At 42.4% G+C, this 19,652-nt stretch overlaps 1 long non-coding RNA gene across 2 annotated transcripts in view; it reads left to right on the top strand.

Annotated features, from left to right (window-relative positions):
* The first annotated feature begins 5,521 nt into the window (after positions 1-5,521).
* LOC105495682 (uncharacterized) overlaps positions 5,522-19,652 on the top strand; it is a 58,377-nt gene continuing 44,246 nt past the window's right edge. For both annotated transcript variants that reach the window (XR_011607050.1, XR_011607049.1), the window contains exon 1: positions 5,522-5,639. This is a non-coding gene — a long non-coding RNA (uncharacterized lncRNA). The remainder of the gene's footprint in view (positions 5,640-19,652) is intronic.

The raw sequence follows: 19,652 nt of genomic DNA, 5'->3' as shown, positions 1-19,652 counted from the left end.
TATTGAAATGTAGCCATGCCCACTTGTTCATGTATCTTTGTGCGGCTGCATTCTACAACAGGGGAGTTGACTTTCTTCGACAAAGACCTTAAGTCTAAACCATTTACCATCTGACACTTTAAGTTTTCCAACCCCTGCTGTAAACACTGAGGAGTGTATGTTTACGTTTGTAACAACTGCCCAACTTTTTCAGGGTGGCTGTACCCTTTTACACTCTACCGGTGATGTATGAAAGACCCAGTTTTCCCCTATCCTCCCCTGCACTCAGTATTATGAGTAGTTTTTGTTTTAGTCATTCTAATTTGTGCGTGGTGTTACCACACAGTGGTTTTAATTTGTATTTCCCTAATGGATGATGTTGAACATCTTTTCTGTGTGCTTATTTACCATCTGCATATCCTCTGGGGAAATGATAAAGTCTTTTGCACATTTTTATTTTTGTTTATTTTATTTATTTTTTTGAGACGGAGTCTCTCTCTGTCACCCAGGTTGGAATGCAATGGCACGGTCTCAGCTCACTGCAACCTTCACCTCCCTGGTTCAAGTGATTCTCCTGCCTCAGCCTCCCAAGTATCTGGGACTACAGGTGCCCACCACCACACAAGGCTAATTTTTGTACTTTTAGTAGAGACAGTTTCACTGTGTTGGCCAGGGTGGTCTTGAACTCCTGATCTTGTTATCTGCCAGCTTCAGCCTCCCAAAGTGCTGGGATTACGGGTGTGAGCCACTGCGCCTGGCCTTTGGCACATTTTTAAGAAATTGGGTTATCTGTTTTCTTATGCAGCACTTTGAGAGTTCTTTACATATTCTGGATACAAGTACTTTTTTGGATATGTAATTTGCAAATATTGTTCCTCAGTCTTTAGGATGTTTGTTTTACTCTCTTAACAGTATATTTCACAGAGCAAGAGTTCTTAATTTTAATGAAGTCCAATTTTTTATTTCTTTCTTTTATAGATTATGTTTCTAGTGATACATTTAAAAACTCTTTGCCTAATTCCATTCATGAAGATTTTCCTTCCTGCTTTTTTTCTAGAAGTTTTATAGTTTATGTTTTACATGCAAATCTATGATCCATTTTGAGGCAAATTTTGTATGAATTGCGAGGTTAATTTGAGGTTCACTTGGATATCTGGTTGTTTCAGCCTCATTTGTGAAGGTGACTACCTTTTCTCCATTGAACTACCTTTGCGCCTTTGTCAAAAATCTTTTGGTCACGATTGTGTGGCTCTATTTGTGGACTCAGGATTCTGTTCCATTGGCCTACATGTCTATGCCTCACTAAGACCACACTCTCTTTTTTAAAGCAGCTTTCCATGTGAGTCTTAGAAATGGGAAGTCCTTCACACCTCTCCTGAGCATTTACCTTGCGTGTTTCACAGGCGTCCTGGTCCTCATATCACTAATGCTTAGTTTAGTCCATCAAACCTCCATTTGGTAAAAGGTAACCCAGAAAACAGGAGCACAGGCTTGCTTCCGTTTCTGCAGAATTTGCGCCGCAAGATGCAGAACCTTGTAACTCTCTTAGTTACAGAACTTGGCTCTTTACAAAGTATTTCCCAAGGCATTATTTTGTGTGATCTTCCCCCAGGCAGCATGAGATATTTTCTGAGGTATATTTAAATATAAGGAAATCAGGGCTCCTCATCTGCCTGAGGGCCACGGCTTCTAAATATGGAGACTCCTGGGCATCCCCTATTCTAGCCCCAGTTCACACGCTCCCGAGAGTAGGGTCCAGAGAGGGCACACGGTCCGCCCGCCCTCCCACACCCGCCTCCCTCCACCGGCCCACTCAGCTCCAGCCGGGCTTCTTGCCTTGCAGGCCCCAGCGAGCTCCTCCCACTCTCCTTGCGGCTCAGCGCCTCCTTCAGGCCTAGCCCGACGTTGCTTCCTCGTGGAGTGGGCCCCGACCACCCCATGGAAAAGCGCGTCTTACCCTTTCCAGCTGTGTGGTCTCAGTAGCATGTATCACCACTCTGCACCTTATGCCTCTTACTTGGCTGTTTTGTTTATTTTTTATTCTTTCTGGATTCTATACTCAACGATGGTAGGAGGTTTTGTTTTGTTCACCTGCGTACCCCAAGCCTTTAGACAGTGCCTGATATATAATAGATGCTCACTATTAAATAAAAAAAATACCGTGAGAGATTGGCTTCTTATGTAGGATAAGTAGTTTATCTTTTTTCCTTCTTTGGCCTCCAATATATAGACAGACAACTGCAAAGAAAGTGAGTCTTGCAGTGCTTTATAACCCCGCTTCTTGTTAGGGATATTTCCTGCTGATGCCTAACCTCTTGACACATTTTAAAAATCATCTCCAACACACAAAAATCACTTGTGATTTTATCCTCTAATAATAATCTGAAAAAGAAATTAAGAAAACTCTTCTACTTATAATAATAGTATCAAAATGAATAAAATGCTTAGGAATAAGCTTAACCAAATAGACAAAAGAATTGTACATCAAAAACTAAAAAAAAGTTGAAAGAAATTAGTCAGAAATAAATGGAAAGACATCCTGTGTTCATAAACTGAATGACTTAATATTGTCAACTAAATCAATTTACTGTTAATAAATTGAATAAAATATATAAATTCTACAGCCTCTATCAAGTTCTTAAGCGCATTTTTTTTTGCAGAAATAGAAAAATTCATCCTATAATTCATATAGAGTCTCAAGGAATCTTGACTAGCAAAAGCAATCTTGAAATATAAGAATAAAGTTGGAGAACTCATACTTCCTGATTTCAAAACTTATTACAAAGCTGCAGTAATCAAAACAGTGTAGTGCTGGCATAAAGGCAGACATACAGACAAATGAAACAGAAGAAAAGGCCCAGAAGTGAATCCTCTCATATACATAGTCAATGTATATGAGGTCACAATGGTGTCAAGAGCATTCAGTGGGGAAAGGACAGCCTTTTCAAATTTCCTGGGAAAATGGGATAGCTACATTCAAAAGAATGAAGTTCAACCTTCATACCATATACAAAAATTAACTCACGTGGATCAAGGCTCTAAACATAAGAGCTAAAACTATAAAACACAGTTTTGTAGAAAACAGGGGAAAAACTTCATGACCTTGAATTTGGCAATGATTTCTCGGATATTGAAACCAAAAGCACAGGCAACAAAAGAGAAAAATAGATAAATTAGATTTCATCAAAATTAAAAACTTCTGTGCATTAAAGGAAACTATCAACAAAGTGAAAAAAAACCTCATGGAATGGAAGAAAATATTTACAAATCATATATCTAATAAGAGATGGATATCCAGAATGAACTCCCACAACTCAACAACAACAAAAACAAACAACTCAATAAAAAAATGGGCAAATAACTTGAGTAGACATTCTCCAAGGAAGGTATACAAATGGCCAATATGCACATGAAGAGATGCTCAACATTACAAACCATTAGGGAAATGCAAATAAAAACTTTGCTACTATCAGAAAAACAGAAAATAACATGTTGACAAGGATGTAGAGAAACTGGAACTGCAATTACCTGCATTGGTAGGAATGTAAAATGGTGTAGATGCCATGGAAAACTATATGAGGTGCCTCAAAAAGTTGAACAAAGAATGACCACATAATCCATCAATCCCATTTCTCTGTATATATCCAAAAGAAAGCAGGGACTCAGATGTTTGTACACCAATGTTCATAGCAGCAGTGTTCACAATAGCCAAAAGGTGAAAATAACTCAAGTGTTCATTGATGGATGAATGAAGAAACAAAATATAGTATCATATATACAGGAATATTATTCAGCCTGAAAAAAGAATGAAATTCTGGTACATGCTACAACATGGATGAACCTCAGAGATTATCATACTAAGTGAAATAAGCCAGATGCAGAAGGACAAATGTTATCTGAGTCTACTTGTATGAAATATTCAGAATCAGCAAATTCATAGGATCAGAAGGTATCATAGCAGTTGCTAGGGTATAAATGGAAGGAATCATGGGGAATTATTGTTTAATCAGTACAGAATTTTGATTTGGATGATGAAAAAGTTCTGGAGATGGCAGGTAGTCATGGCTGCACAGCAATGTGAATGTACTTATGCCGCTGAACTGTGCACTTACAAATAGTTAAACTGGTAAATTTTATGTTATGTATATTTTACCACAATTAAAAAAATCATCCTGTTACTGTGCAGAAACCACAAGGTACATATGTAATGCTAAGTCTCCTAAGACAGTGCTCTGCTCATGCCTGCTAGAGAAGTCAGTCAAACGTAACTGGTGACACATGCGCATGGTGGGAGGCCACAGTGACTTCTGGGAGCCATCGGCTCATTCTAAATAAAGCAGATTCACTAAGGGAAAAAAATGAGCTGCAATTGCAGAAAATTTTCCTGAACACACGATTATTGTATTAAGTTCCCCTGAACCACAAGCTCTTATTACATGAGTTCTTTGCCCATGTCTGGAACTCTATCTTGTGGTCAAAAAAGGGAAAATTTTGTTAAAACTTTGAGGATATATATTGCATGCATGCAGAAAGAGGCCAATTTTTTTTAAAACCTCTCAAAGCACTTAAAAAATAGCCATCCTCAACACCCTCTGAGAAAACGGACAGTAATTGCTGTATGGCTTTGACTAACAGCCCCCTCTTTTGTGTGGGCTCCAGTTTAAACCGCATGGCTTTAAGGTTGCAAAGTGGGTGTGGCTTATAAATGCCCAAATTACAGCAGCAAGTCTGCATGAATGATTTTTTCCCCTTTGTAATAATAATGTCAGGACTGTTATTACACTTGGCTCCACGGGGGATTGGAAGTGTTTCTCAGAAGGAAGTGCTTCCAGCTCTAGGGCTCTTTCAAGAGCTCCATTCCCATGTACTTGCTGGAAACTTTCAGGAAACCGCATTCCTTTTCTCGTCCCCATTTAGCAATGTGATCTCTCCCAGCTAGAATGCTTCCCAGACCACCTCATCAGCCAGGCCTGGGAATGGAATGTGGCCGCGAGGGGCTAACGCGTTGGGGTTTAGGTCTAGTTTCCATGTTGTGTTTGTGAGTAAGAGAGGAAAGGAATGATTTTTTTTCTCCTGAGAATATTTTGTCAACCCCCAGCATATTTCAAAGCATTCAAGGTCTCTAATGAATCGAAAGATTCAAAGTCTCTAATCTGGGGATAAGGGGGAATGGAACTTTAGATGGCAATGATATCAAGTTCTGTCTCAAAGTGGCTACAGTTGGCCTGCATTTTAGGTCAAGAGGCATTTGACAAGTGTCAGAAAAATTCATAGGAATCTTACTAGTGATTTTCTGTCACTTCCTTTGGAAATGATCAGACCAGAGGAAATTAACTGTAAGAAGAGCAAGATGGTGATCCTCTGTGTTAAGACTGTTAAAAAGGGTTGCGGGGGAGGGCTAGGAGGAAAAAAAGAAAAATCAATTTGAATATTATATGATTTTGGATGAATGATTTCTTTATTTTAGAAAATCCAGTAAAGCAAATTGCAACATAAAGCAATAGAATCCAACAAATTGTACCACAGGGATTATTATATACAATCCCAAGTCACAGTCAATGTTGCCATGGAAACACTTGGCCATAATGAAGTTCCCTGCCACATGGAGAACAGCCTCAGTGGGCCATTCCTTTCATAGTGTGTTGTTTGCATTTAAATGGGTAAGCATATGTGGGGGAGTTTCGACAGAATGGAAGATTAGATTGTGGAAGTGATAGTATTCATGGGGCAGTGATATTTAGTGGTTAGATGTGGCACTGGTTTTGTTTTTTCAGGTATGGATTTGATTCAACTACTTAGCATTCTGTATAAAACAGTTAAAATTATTTTTCTCCCTGACTAAAGTCTGTAAACTGAAATCGTGATAGTTGTCAAAGATTTCTGGGTAGCACCAGAAAATATGGGGGCAGTCCTTTTAGTCCCTAAATAACTTCCTGTGGCAGAAATATTGACCCTACAGTCCGCTTCTATGGGAAAGAACTGGAGACAGACGTGGAAGTCTGTTTGTAGAATAACAGAGCCAAAGATTCGCTAGAAAAATGATAGCAGGGAGGCAATTTTTGTGCTTGTTACCCAAACGGCCTCTTTAATCATAAGCTTTCACTACGTGCTGCATAGGTTTTATGTACATTTTAAAGTCAATTGTTTAGATTCACATGTGCGTCCCTCTGTGTCTCTGCTCACTAACGCTTCCTGCATTTACATTTTTCTCTGGCTTCCTCTCCCATCTTCCTAACATATATCTTTAGCAGTTATTTCAGGGAAGGCCTCTGACTGATAAGCTCCTCTTTATCTGAAAAAGCCTTTATTTTGCTCTCACTGTTGAGTAATAGTTTGGCTAAGTAGGGAATTCAGATCAACAGTAATTTCCTCTTTGGGCTTGGAGGGTCTCATTGCATTGTCTCTTTTGAGGAATCTGCACTGAATCTGTGATTTCTTTTTTTCTGTGGTTACTTTAAGATTTCCTTTCTCCCCTTGATATTTTGAATGTGTCAAAGTACAGACTTATTTTTAACCTTTCTGGTTGGCACTTAGTGAGACTCTTCCTTCTAAGTGTTTATGTTTGATTTGAAAATTTCTCAGGGATTTCTACTTAAAGTATCACCTCACTTCTGTTCTCTTTATTCACTCCTTCAAGATGCCTCTTAAACATTTTATCAGTTAGAGACATTACATCCAGCTGCATCAGATAGAAAACACAGCTTCACAGTGGCTTAAATAGATGAGAGTGATTTTTTTTCCTCACATGCCTAGCTGCCTGGAGGGAGGCAGGCTTAGGACATTTTAGCTTTCTGCTTCATCATCCCTTGTATATCTGCCAGGTAACTGCTCCACTTCAGCACTGTCTGTGGTCCACACAGAAAGAACCCTAAGGACACAAGGTAGGATTTTAAACTATACCTTCAGGAACGCCACTTGGAAATTTCTGCTTCTATTTCACTGGATAGAATTATGTCACTTGCTGACTTTTTTGCTCTGAGGAGCTGGGAGATAAGTATATATTTAGGAATATTGTCACCCAAAGAAATCAGCAATCTGGGAGGAGAGGGGGCAGAATGGAAGCTGTGCAAGCAGTAAGCAGGGTCTGCCCAGGCATGTGCGGGACTCCATTCTCCATCTCAGGTCTCAGTGCTGCTTGCATGTTATTGTCTGTCTCTCTCTATCTTGAGATTCTGGGTGACTTCCTCAGACACATATTCTAGTTCACTAATTCTTTATTTACCTATGTCTAAGGTTGTATTCAAGCCAATCCTGAATTTTTAATTTTAATCACTATATTTTATTCTAAAAGTTTTTATCTTTCTCAAAAATATCTACACTTATTTTAAAGTGCCTTATTATTTCTGCCAGGATTCTTTATTTTTTAAATTATTATTATACTTTAGGTTCTAGGGTACATGGGCACAACGTGCAGGTTTGTTACTTATGTATACATGTGCCATGTTGGTGTGCTGCACCCATTAACTCATCATTTACATTAGGTATATCTCCTAATGCTATCCCTCCCCCATCCCCCCACCCCATGACAGGCCCTGGTGTGTGATGTTCCCCTTCCTGTGTCCAAGTGTTCTCATTTTCCAATTCCCATCTGTGAGTGAGAACATGCCGTGTTCAGTTTTCTGTCCTTGTGATAATTTGCTGAGAATGATGATTTCCAGTTTCATCCATGTCCCTACAAACAACATGAATTCATCCTTTTTTATGGCTGCATAGTACTCCATGGTGTACATGTGCCACATTTTCTTTATCCAGTCTATCATTGATGGGCATTTGGGTTGGTTCCAAGTCTTAGCTATTGTGAATAGTGCTGCAATAAACATACATGTGCATGTGTGTTTATAGCAGCATGATTTATAATCCTTTGGGTATATACCCAGTAATGGGATGGCTGGGTCAAATGGTATTTCTAGTTCTAGATCCTTAAGGAATCACCACACTGTCTTCCACAGTGGTTGAACTAGTTTACAGTACCACCAACAGTGTAAAAGTGTTCCTATTTATCCACATCCTCTCCAGCACCCATTGTTTCCTGACTTTTTAATGATTGCCATTCTAACTGGTATGAGATAGTATCTCATTGTGGTTTTGATTTGCATTTCTCTAATGGCCAGTGATGATGAGCATTTTTTCATGTGCCTGTTGGCTGCATAAATGTCTTCTTTTGAGAAGTGTCTGTTCGTATCCATTGCTCACTTTTCGATGGGGTTGTTTGATTTTTTCTTGCAAATTTGTTTAAGTTCCTTGTAGATTCTGGATATTAGCTCTTTGTCAGCTGGGTAGATTGCAAAAATTATGGATTAAAGACTTAAATGTTAGACCTGAAACCATAAAAGCCCTAGAAGAAAACCTAGGCAATACCATTCAGGACATAGGCATGGGCAAGGACTTCATGTCTAAATCACCAAAAGCAATGGCAACAAAAGCCAAAATTGACAAATGGGATCTAATTAAGCTAAAGAGCTTCTGCAAGTCAAAAGAAACTACCCTCAGAGTGAACAGGAAACCTACAGAATGGGATTCTTATCTATTTAATGTTTAAAAGTACTTATTTTAGGCCGAGTGTGGTGGCTCACACCTGTAATCCCAGCACTTTGGGAGGCTGAGGGGGATGGTTCATGAGGTCAGGAGATCGAGACCATCCTGGCTAACGTGGTGAAACCCTGTCTCTACTAAAAATACAAAAAATTAGCCAGGCGTGGTGGCATGCACCTATAGTCCCAGCTACTCAGGAGGCTGAGGCAGGAGAATCACTTGAACCTGGGAGGTGGAGGTTGCAGTGAGCCGAGATTGCACCACTGCACTCCAGCTTGGGCAACAGAGAAAGACTCCGTCTCATAAAAAGTACTTATTTTTTAACTTTTTTTTATAACTTCCTTGAGCACATTGTTCTATTATCCCCAGGGTTTACTGTGTCTGCTAACTCATACTTAGTAAATACTTCTTTGTGTGTTTTGAAATTTTTGGTTATGAGATTCTCTTGAGTGAGAATCTTCTCCTGCAATCCTGTGTGGTCTCCATTGAAAGAGTGTCCCTCAGTGCTGCCTCGTGCTTACTTTTCCAAGTGCCTCTAGGGCTCCTGAACAAAGGATCTGAGACCATGCAAGGCACCATCATAATGTTCCTATTTCTCAGAAGAGACTTTTGAAACAACTAAAGTCTAGGCATCTGGCCTGGTTTGCAGCACTTTTTGGTCCCAGCTGCTTTGGGGTTTTTGGTTCTCATGTGTCTCTTTGCCCCATGTGGTTCCTGGTTGGGCACACCACCTCAAGGCCTTGGAGGGATGGGCAACACAGCAGAGCTCTCAGCTCTTCATGGCACAACTCCTAGCTTGGCACAGAAATGGAGGCTGTGGGAGAAAGAAGTGTCAAGGCATTGGAGATCCAATGAAGTGTTCTGGGGCCTAAAGTTGAAATGAGGAATGAAAATCTACAAACCAAAAGGACATTCAAGGCACCACCTAGCATGGGCCTTAAACCTTGGACTACATGTACATCTTTGACAGCAGCCTGAGCTAGCTGTGGGGGCTGTCACTCAGGTATAAGTAAGAAATAATGTTGGGAAAGTAGAAAATGATCCAAAGTTTCATTTCTTTAACTGCCCCGGCCATCCCAGAATGTGGATGCATTCACATGGCCATCCTCTTACTGGAGCAATTTTCTTCTGACTGCCCACCAGGTGCAAGGCACTGTGCCGTACTGTGGCCAAGGTGAGTGAGGTGGGGCTCCTGTTCTCAAGTGTGGAGGCAAAGCTACAAACACTTCAGTCTAATGTAATAAAATCCATAGTGAGAGGACTGGAGGGCACAGAGGAGGGGGCTCAACTTTGTAAGCAAGGACTTTTTGAGGACGTGGCACTTGGGCTAGGTTTTAAGAGACAAGCAGGATTCTGACAAGTGAATGAACAGGTCATGGAGCCCTTAGCTCATCCTGGTCTCATCTGGGATGTCCCCACCTTGGGGAGGCCTTCCCCAACAAGCCCGTTTAAAGGAGCTCCCCCATCATTCTCTCTCTGTTTAATCCACTTTGTGATACTTCTATCTGATATTCCTTGCTTGTCTACTTCTGTCTTCCCCCTAAGATGGCAAGGTCCATGAGAGCAGAAACTTTTTTTTTTGTCCTAGTCACAGTAGCACACTCAGAACAGAGAAAACTATTAGCACATCAGAATGGAGCTCTGTTGCGTGAGTGGAATGGCACACCTGGATTCCCAAGGCAGGAGGACAGAGGACACTCCCTCTCTGGACTCTGGCTCTGTGGGTGACCAGGCACACAGGAGCTGTACCGTGGCCACTTGTGCAGCCACTGGCCCTGGGCACACCACGTGCCATCCATGCACCCTGGCCTCTGGCCCTTTCCTGGTGGTTATGCCAGCCAAGACTCTTTCTATATTCTTTTTTATAGAAGGGAGTGAAATCATCTTTTTCTCTTAAACATTATACATAATATCTACAGAATTTACTTATATTTGCCATGAATTACTTAAAAGACAAAGCAGTTTATGTCACTCAGTCTGGTTTGCTTCATGAGAAAAATCTTTATGTTCATCAGATCACGTCCTTTTGCTTTGTGTTATTGTGCAGATGTGGAATCCATCTTAAAGTTTAAAAATTATGAAAGAAAGAAAGAATAGAGAAAAAACATTTCAAATCCAAAACAGCAGCCTATACCTTCAGCTTCTTCTTCTTCTGGTTGGTGTGAGTTCATCGGATAACTCTAAGGAATAATATGATGCTAGGATCATAATGTCTTTGAAAATCAATGTGCGCTGAACACTTTTAAGGCTTCCTTACCCCAACAGGAGCACTTAACTGGGTACAGGGTCAGCAGATTCAGTCCGAGATCCACACAGACATTTCCACACATGCTTTCACTGAAGAGGCCACAGAGTTCTTGCCCACATAAAGTATGTGCATTCACTAATAAATGCAAGCACTAATTAGCCAGGTGCAGTGGAGTATGTACCTGTAGTCCCAGCTACTGGAGACCAAGGCGGGAGGATCACTTGAGCCCAGGAGTTGGAGACTACTACAGTGAGTTGTGATTATGCCACTGCACTCCAGCGACAGAGCAGAGGCCCTGTGTTTAAATAATAATAATAATAATAATAATAATAATAATAATAATAAAAAATACAAGCATGTAGCCTTTACTTTCTTATTAAGAAAGCAGGGATATAGCCTTACTCTTTTGTTCTCTGTGAGTATTCTTCTAGAACTGCCAAATTTATAGAGAGGAAAGTGGTTCCCTCTTATGCCCCCCGACTCCTTCGCAGGACAGTGAGAGGTGCAGCTGTAGCACCCCATCTAGCCAGTCGCAGGCCAGGCTGTGCTTTGGGCAGTGTTCACAGCCAGCAGGCCCACAGAGGGGGGCAGCACCTGAAGAACGCCTTTCAAAGAAAGACATTTCCGCTGTCTTCAGAAGGGAGCGTCCTTTTGTTCTCTTTCCAGAGGGTCACATGGTCAGGCAGCCTCCTCCAGAGCAGGAGAAATTCCTCAGGAGTTCCCTGGAATTGTGCTTCTGTTCTGTATCAGGCCACAAGTGGCTGGCTGCACTGTTTACAAGATACCCTGTGGCTTCCAAGAGTGACCTAGTTTCAGAGACCGGTCCCAGGTGGAACAGGAAAGCTGTCCAGGCTCCCAAGACAGCAAAAGGCTTGTCTGTGAGGCAGGCCTCTTGATGGAGAGAGTACAAACGCCTGTCAGAGGGGCAGACCCAATGCAGTGCTCTGGTTCATTAAGGAATGTATTAATTTGTGCTGGCAAATCAGTGCCATTAGTCCCTCTGCCTGATCAAAACCCTTCCAGATCATTTGGTAGATAAAGAGCCTGAGATCCCAGGAAGGAGAAAAGCAACACTACAAATGTCCTCTGCTTCTAGGGGACGATAAATATCAACACATTTCCGTTTTATTTCCTATATTTTCTTTTCTTTTTCCGAGATCATCTATGGACAAATACATTTTAAGCCATTTTGGCAAGACAGCCGTTGGAGATTTTCAAGTTTTTGTTGGGGGAAAAAGACACCAGTTGAGTAGGATTTAAAAGTTCTGTTGATGAAGGAGAACAGAAGTTCTTTTTCTTAATTAAAAAGTATCAAGACAGATTGGATAGCAATTTTCCCTCTTCATCTCCTCCCCACCCATTGAACAACCCAATTAATTTTTCAAAAGAAATTTTATAAATACATGTAAAAAAGCTTCACTGTGTAAACCGCTTAAAAATGTGCCTTTCCACCTGTCCTGGTGGTAGACGTCTCAGAACTGTCTTTGTCAGATTCAGGGTAGGTTTATAAATAATAGGACAATGTGAGCTGTATAATCTGCTTGGAGATTAAAATAATTTACCCCCTCCAACTCCATGGGCCTCGTGAAAGATGTACAACCTAAACTCCATGGGAGAACAACACTGCAATATAAATGCAAGGAATGGAACGTGAGAGAGATAGAGATGAAAGGAAAACAAAACAGGAAATCCTAGTGGTGAAGCTCCATTCTCAAGTCCTATTAAAGGAAGAGGTCAGAGTTAAAGAGAGTGCTGAGCCCACTCATTCGCATATTTATTTTGGCCAGACGTCTGCCTTCTAACCTAGAAAACTGAAGTTTTGGAGTTGGAGGCTCCCATGTCTGATGGGGACCAACTCGTAACATGCGAGTCCTGTAAAAACTTGTTAGTAGCTCATGAAGCAGCTTCTTCCACATTAAATATTTTCACTTCATGGTTTTTAGAATTCTGGGCCTGAGATAGAACTTATAGTTGCTCAATCAAGGAGAAAGAGCTGGCTGTGAGCACAGTGGCACTTTTGTGGCACTTTTAAAAATATTGCTTCTTTCTCCCAAAGGGAGATTGATGCATAACTCCCAGGACTTAGCTTAGCTGTCTTGGTTTACCGGGATTTTAAAGTATGCAGAAGTAACATTTTGAACCAGAAGAATAAAAACCAGTATTGTGCTTTGGAAAAGGTTTTATGTGCTGCTCAGCCTGTCTCAACCGCTATCTCAAGTTTCCTTCCTGAAATGCAGGGAGCAAGCATTCGTTCTTTTTTCTTTTCTTTTTTTTTTTTTTTTTTAGATGAGTCTCTCTGTCCTCCAGGCTGGAGAAGAGCAATGACGTGATCTCAGCTCACTGCAACCTCTGCCTCCCGGGTTCAAGCGGATTACAGGCGCCTGCCACTACACCCGGCTAATTTTTGTATTTTTAGTAGAGACGGGGTTTCAACATGTTAGTCAGGCTGGTCTCGAACTCCTGCCAAGCATTCTTGTGATCCGTGTGGTGGTGAGTTAGAAAGAGTAAAGCACTTTACCTGAAGTCACTTCGTGTTTTTGCAAGCCAAGGGAAAGCCGTGATTCAACCAGCTTTGACTTGTTCCTCACGTAGATGATAAGCATTCAACAAGGTTTGTCTACAAATGTAATTCTTTAGCATTTTTCTCTTAGTTTTTGATGTCTGTGTTTTTGTTGCCGCACAATATAAAGATCAGCGGAGAAAGTTTGTTTCTAGAAAGTATTGGTGACAAGAAGCCTGATTTTGACTGCATGATGCTCTCTGTACCTAATCTTCTTAAATTGAAACAGCTATTTCTGCATTTCATGACACAGGACTCGCTTTGTGCCCTGGATGAGCTCAGGCTGCCACCAAAGAATGCATGATATCTCATATGAGACTTGCATGAGCACACAAATGTTTTCACACCCCAGAGTGTAGCCGGTGTTTCAGGAAGCTGTCCTTTTGACACCGCATCACCAGGAAAACCCTAGGAGGTTAAAGATATCATAGAGGCAACTTTGGGAATAGCTCTGCAAGTTCAAGGGCACCAGGCCCATTGCACCATGCTCAGGTGTGGGAACCGGGCTTCAGGGCTGCTCTGTTGATAGTGTACTTGGCTGTCCTGCCCACGTCATTTTACCTGCTTTAGAGTTGGTCTTCTCACCTACAAAACAAGGAGCTTGGCCTAAAAATTCACAGGGTATGATGTCAAAGTCCCTCCCATCTCAAAGAAGTCATTACTACAACGAGGCGGGCCAGGCAGGTGAAACTTTGAGGAAAAGCTGAAGTCCCAGGAAGGGCAGGAGTCTCAGTAGGAATCCTGGCCGCCTTGTCTTGCAGGATCGGCTGTGAGCCTGGGAAGCCTGGGATCACCTGAGATGCTGTAGAATCGGATGTAATGGGGGAGGGGCTGACAGGAAACAGGATGGCAGTTTAGAAAGCGCTTGGGCTGTGGAGTGTGGTACGGGAAAACCCCAACTTAAAATCCGATTTCTGTCACAGTGAGTCAATCTCCCAGTGATGGTGTCTGGAAATGAGGATAACAATGTCCATCTAGCAAGATTGCTCTGCAAATGCAGTTGGATATGGGAAAGCCCTTAGTGTATAACAAGTGTTTGACAGATGTTTGTTCCCTCCCAGGGCTTGGAGATTTGGTCTGTGGCATGCACATAGTGAGGCTCCTAGGCCTTCAGGGACTGCTGTCCAGTGAGCTGGACTAGCATGGTCCCTGGTGACCCTTCCTTCCAGCGTGGACCTCCTGTTTGGTCCCCGTAAGGGCACAGTGCATTCCTGAGACACACCTGGAGGCTTTGCTGGAGACAGTGCATGTTTGTTTGGTTTGCTTTCAGTGGCAACATCATTGAACTCAGAGGCAGTGGGGCAGCTAACGTCAATGGTGCAGCTCTGACCTTCCTTGGAAAGCTAAGGGCAGACCAAGGGTGAAGGGAGAGGGTGAGGCAGGCACAGTGTGTTTCTGTGTTCCTTCAGCTTTCCTTTTTGATGCTTAGAAGTGCAAGAGAAGGCTTCTCCTTTAATCTCATATCTCCTTTAAGTCTCATAATCTCGAGTCTTAAATGTCAGGGTCAGACTTTGGTTCTCTTACCTTGTGGTGGATAACGTCTCTGGTGCAGACACACCCTGGAAGCATGCCTCCCTTTTAAATGTGGCACGTGCAGTTTTGTTTAGAGATGGTCTGAGTAATGTCTTTTTCAATTTATAAAGAGTTCGTAGATCCCATCACACCGCATAAAGATTGTATCTCAGCTGCAGGGACCAGAGTTTGCCCTGGTGCAGCCTCCTTCCTCAGGTTGCTGGCCCATTCCCAGGGCGTCATGATACTGGCATGAAAATCTCCCATCCACAAGAAGAGCAGATGCTGGCTGCTCCCCATCCCATTCCACCTTGGATGGAAAGACTGACACCTGTATTTAATTTTGCAGCCCTAGCATTCAGCACAGGGCCTGGTACACAGTTGATGTTTACAAACCATTAGCAGAACTGAAGGCTGGAGTGTGCCCCATGGAGCTGCAAGACTCCATCTCAGCCCTGTGCCCCTTCCACATTATTCAGGTCTCAGCCCAAAGGGCACACACCCCACCTCTGCCATGTAGAGGACTCCACCATAATTTTCTATTGATGTCCTTCTCAGGATGCATCCTAACCTCATATGATCTGCTCATGAGAGAGTTCACTTGTTTACTATCTCCCCTTTCCCACTAGAATGCAAGCTGTGCCCTGTAGCGTAAGAGACATTTTCCATCTTTTTAGTTGCTTTTCCCCAGTGCTTAGAACAGTACCTCGTCCAAAGTATGCACTCAATGATTATTTCCTGAATTTGTTGGGTGGTTTATGATGATCATTGAATAAATAAGTATAACATACAGCAATATGCCCATTTTCTAGAAGTCAGAAATTTGGCAACTTGAATTTTCTGGAAAAGTCTTCAACGTTGGAAGTCTCAAGAAGAAAACTCCTTACACATGAAAGAAGTCTTAAACCAGGTTACCTTGTTTTCAAGTCCAAACTGCATGAGAAGGAGTGAACATGAATAGTGTTGAGGGTAGATCCAGATGCAACAGCTTTCTGACAGAGTGCGGTTCAGAAAACTCAGAAGTAGCTAGGGTTCTGTGAACACAGATGCCAGGCTGGAGCTCCTGCTGCAATGGGGACCGCCAGAATTGGTTTGGAACCCTGCCATGCTGAAGGAGGGGCCACAGGTAGCTCATCTGTGCATATGGGTAAGGCCTGCAGAAGAACAAACTGTTCCGGGACAGGTGCAGGCACTTGGAAGGGCAAGCTTCATTCATCCGGTGCTCATTTAGCTGTTTCTTCATTGTTCAGTGGGTGTTCATTTTGTCAGGAAAAGTAAAAAAATGATGTTGCTTCCAAAGTCCCACATGAATCTATTTTTCTTTTTATGTTACAGTTTTTGCAATACACATAGTTTGAAGAAATCGCTGGAGATAGATCCTGTAGATGACTTCTTGTCTAAAGACAATGGCATTACAAATACCGCTGTCTTACCAAAAAAGACCCACACACTCCCGTCCTGTAAACAAGACTCTGTGTGCCTGGCACAGGCATGGCTGCTCTTATTTTTAACTGCTTTTGTGTGAGAATACAAAGAGAAATATTACGTAAAGAGCAGGATGTTTTGGACATCCACTTCTACTGCATTTATGGCTGCAGATTTCATGAGATTCATCTGCAGGTGTTGAGAGCCTCAGAAATGTGTACCACAGGCATTGGTAATTAGAGCAAAGTTGAAAACTCCACAAGTGATATTGGAGATGCCAGAGGTAATTGTGTGTCCTCTTGGACTGGAATGATGACACCAACTCAGTACAGAGGATTCCATTTATGGAGGTTGGGTTCTAATTGTGTCACCTGGGGCAGTTAGCTCATTTTTTTGGGAGGGTTGGTTTCCACGTCTGTGAATTGGGAAAAGCGATGCACCCTGTGACTCATGTATTACAGTCACACGAGACATCAGGTAGAAGGACTGTGGAACTCTGGGTGCCGCCCGTATGAGGTTATTCATATTTGGAGCTTTGAACTTTTTCTCAGAGCACGCTCTTCTCTCTGACTCAGTGGTCACAACAACCAGTGAGGTGCCCGTGTTTCACCAATGAGGACTCACTTCCAAGGTCAACTTAGTGGGAAGCTGAATATGGAACTGCCATCTCTCAGCTCCTGTTTGAATCCTTCTTCTATTACTCAAAACAACAGGGGCTATAGGTTGAGATTAAAGTGCAGCTCCATAACCGTTCCTTCGAAGAACAGAAGCAGCCAAGAGCCAAGGTGGCTCATTGTCTTAATGACTACTCCGGAGGACAATGTGAGCATTGCTCATTTACTCCAGCCAGGAGGCACAGTGAAGAGTGGAGCATCATGGTGGAGAAACAGGCAGCCTGTGCTGAAACCTTAGCTTCCTCCATCTGTGTGACTCTGGGGCAGTTATATAACCCGCCTGTGACTCAGTTTCCTCATTTGTACTCATAGGGCTCTAGGGAGATTTAAGTTGGATGGCATATGCAAGCCACCCAGACCATGCTTGGCACATATAGCAAATAAAACACAGCTAGTTGTTCTGTTAGTATTAAAACTCATCTTATGGGTTACGAAACTGAGGCTCAGGAAGTAAAATGACTTGCTCAAGGTTCAGCCTAATGCAGCTGGTCTACAGGTTTCTCTCTTAAACACAATACTGGTTTAAACCTCACAACCAAGACTGTAACGCAGGAGGAAACTTCAGAAAGCCTGCTGTTCTCTGCAGAGGAAAAACAAAGAGTTTTGTCCTCTTTTGAGGTAGGACTACCCCTTTAGGGTTCTCCAAGATGAAGGCCAGTGAAATGCTGGGATCATATGAGCAAAACCCCGAGGACTGCCATTTGCAGGAGCTATCATTTATTTTGACATCCATTCTGAAGTTTTCGCATCTTACTCAAGAAATCAGATACAGACCACAAATGAATAGTGCTACTGCGTAACAGGGCAAAGGCTTTCCTTTTTTCCTTTCTAAAAGTCACCAAGATAAAATATTTTTCTTGAAATCATATGCCTGTAATTCTCACTAACTACTTGGCAGAAAGTGACCGTGGTCTGAGGGTGACATTGATTTTTATTTCAACTGATATTTGTGGGGGTTTGGGCCATCACTCTTGCTTTGCGCAGTGTACGCTGACTTCTAGTTCTGGTGAGCTGACTCGATTGCAGGCTCTTCTGCCAAGCTGTTGTGGCAGCTTCATGTTGGCTCCTGCCTTGGTAGCTATGAAGTCAGAGAACACTGTGTGACTGTTGTATCGACACACTCTTTTGGGAGGGGAAAGTGGGGGGCTTATGTGTTAAATTAGGGGTTCTCAACCTTGGCGCTGCTGACATTTGGGACCAGATCCTTCTGAGTTGTGGGATAAGGGTTACCTGTGCACCAGAGGATGTTGAGTAGTATCCCTGGCCTCTACTCACTGGATGCCAGTAGCACCCACGCCCCACAGTTGTGACAACCAAAAATGTCTCCAGACATTGCTAAATGTCTCCTGGGGAGGGGGGGAAGTCACTCACAACTAATCACCACTGTGTTAAAAGTCTGGAGTTTTAGGCTTTTCCAGGGTGATCAGAGACATAGAGGATTTTAAGGTCCCAGGCTAGGTAGACATGGAGTAGGATGGGAGGCATTCCTTGATAGGGTTATTTGCATATTAAAACATATCCTGATTACTTGTGTTGGCTATGTTGGCAGCATAGTTCTTCAATTTGTGGCATAGCTGTCCTTATAGAAAAACAAAATGGTTAATTCAGTTTTGGTTTTTGAACGATCTTAAACACCTGGAGGTATGTTGGGCTATGTTTCTCACTGTTTACAAAAACCTGTTACGTGCAAAAACGTCTGATCCTTACCCATACCATCCCCAGTTCTGTAGAAATAAATTCAACAAAAGAGGAGGAGAAGCCTGGAATAGTTGAATACTTTAACCGTCACACCAGGACTGTTGTGTGGGTTTTCTTTTCTTCTGCCCTGGTTTCTCTAAAGCTCAGAATGTGTTTGCAGGGCTGGTCTAGGTCTTCCTTCTTGCCTTTACTGGGCAGAACTAAGATAATAGGAATAAAAAGGGGAAGCAGAACAAAAGGATGGGCAGGTTCTCCCAGGCAGAATTGACAGTCCAGTCCAGCACTCCTGCCACTTCTCCTGGCCCTGCTGCTCCCACTGGGTGTGTGTGTGTATGTTTCTGTGAATGAGTGAATGTGCACATGTTTGTCTGCATGTGTGTGTGCACATATGTCCGTGTGTGCTTGTATGTATTCTCATGCTTGTGCATGCATGTGTCTGTGTGGTTTGGACTTGGCATGTTAGTCCCAGGCAGGCCTTGCCATCCAGAAAAGAAGGCAGTTAGGAAACACTTAACTGCTGTGGGGAAGATAGAGTTGCTTTGTGGAGCTTGTTTCAAATGGGTTTTGTTTTGAATCTACAAGTTCATTCAAATTCAATCACAGCAAAATTCACAGATTGTGATGTCATGCGGATTGAAACCAAAAAAGGCTGTATAGAATGCTTTCTGCCAGATTTTACTCATGGCTTCAGGAAACTCCCCCACCCACCAGTCTTTTTTCTTTTTTTCCTTTGCATTGTGAGCCAAGACTTTAGGGTTGTGCCTTACTAAGTCTCACTTCCATTTACAGAGTTTTCTTTTTTAACAGCCCTTGGGCCTATGGCCTGACATCTGTGCTGCGATTTCTCTAAGCTCCTATCACTCTGCTTTGCTTCCACATTAAAAAGAGAATAAATCCTTCTAATTGTAAAGACACCAACATTGTCTAGGGCAGGGGAAGGCGTTGGGTAGAGAAGGAATTCATCAATTATGAACCCAGTCCAGCTGTTTATTGTTATTAAGCTAACTGCATGGAGAAGACACCC

This window comes from Macaca nemestrina, chromosome 8 (assembly GCF_043159975.1).
Source record: "Macaca nemestrina isolate mMacNem1 chromosome 8, mMacNem.hap1, whole genome shotgun sequence".
In the NCBI taxonomy this organism is placed as follows: Eukaryota; Metazoa; Chordata; class Mammalia; order Primates; family Cercopithecidae; genus Macaca; species Macaca nemestrina.
The sequence above is the reverse complement of the archived record's forward strand: the minus strand, read 5'-3'. Positions and strand labels throughout refer to the sequence as shown.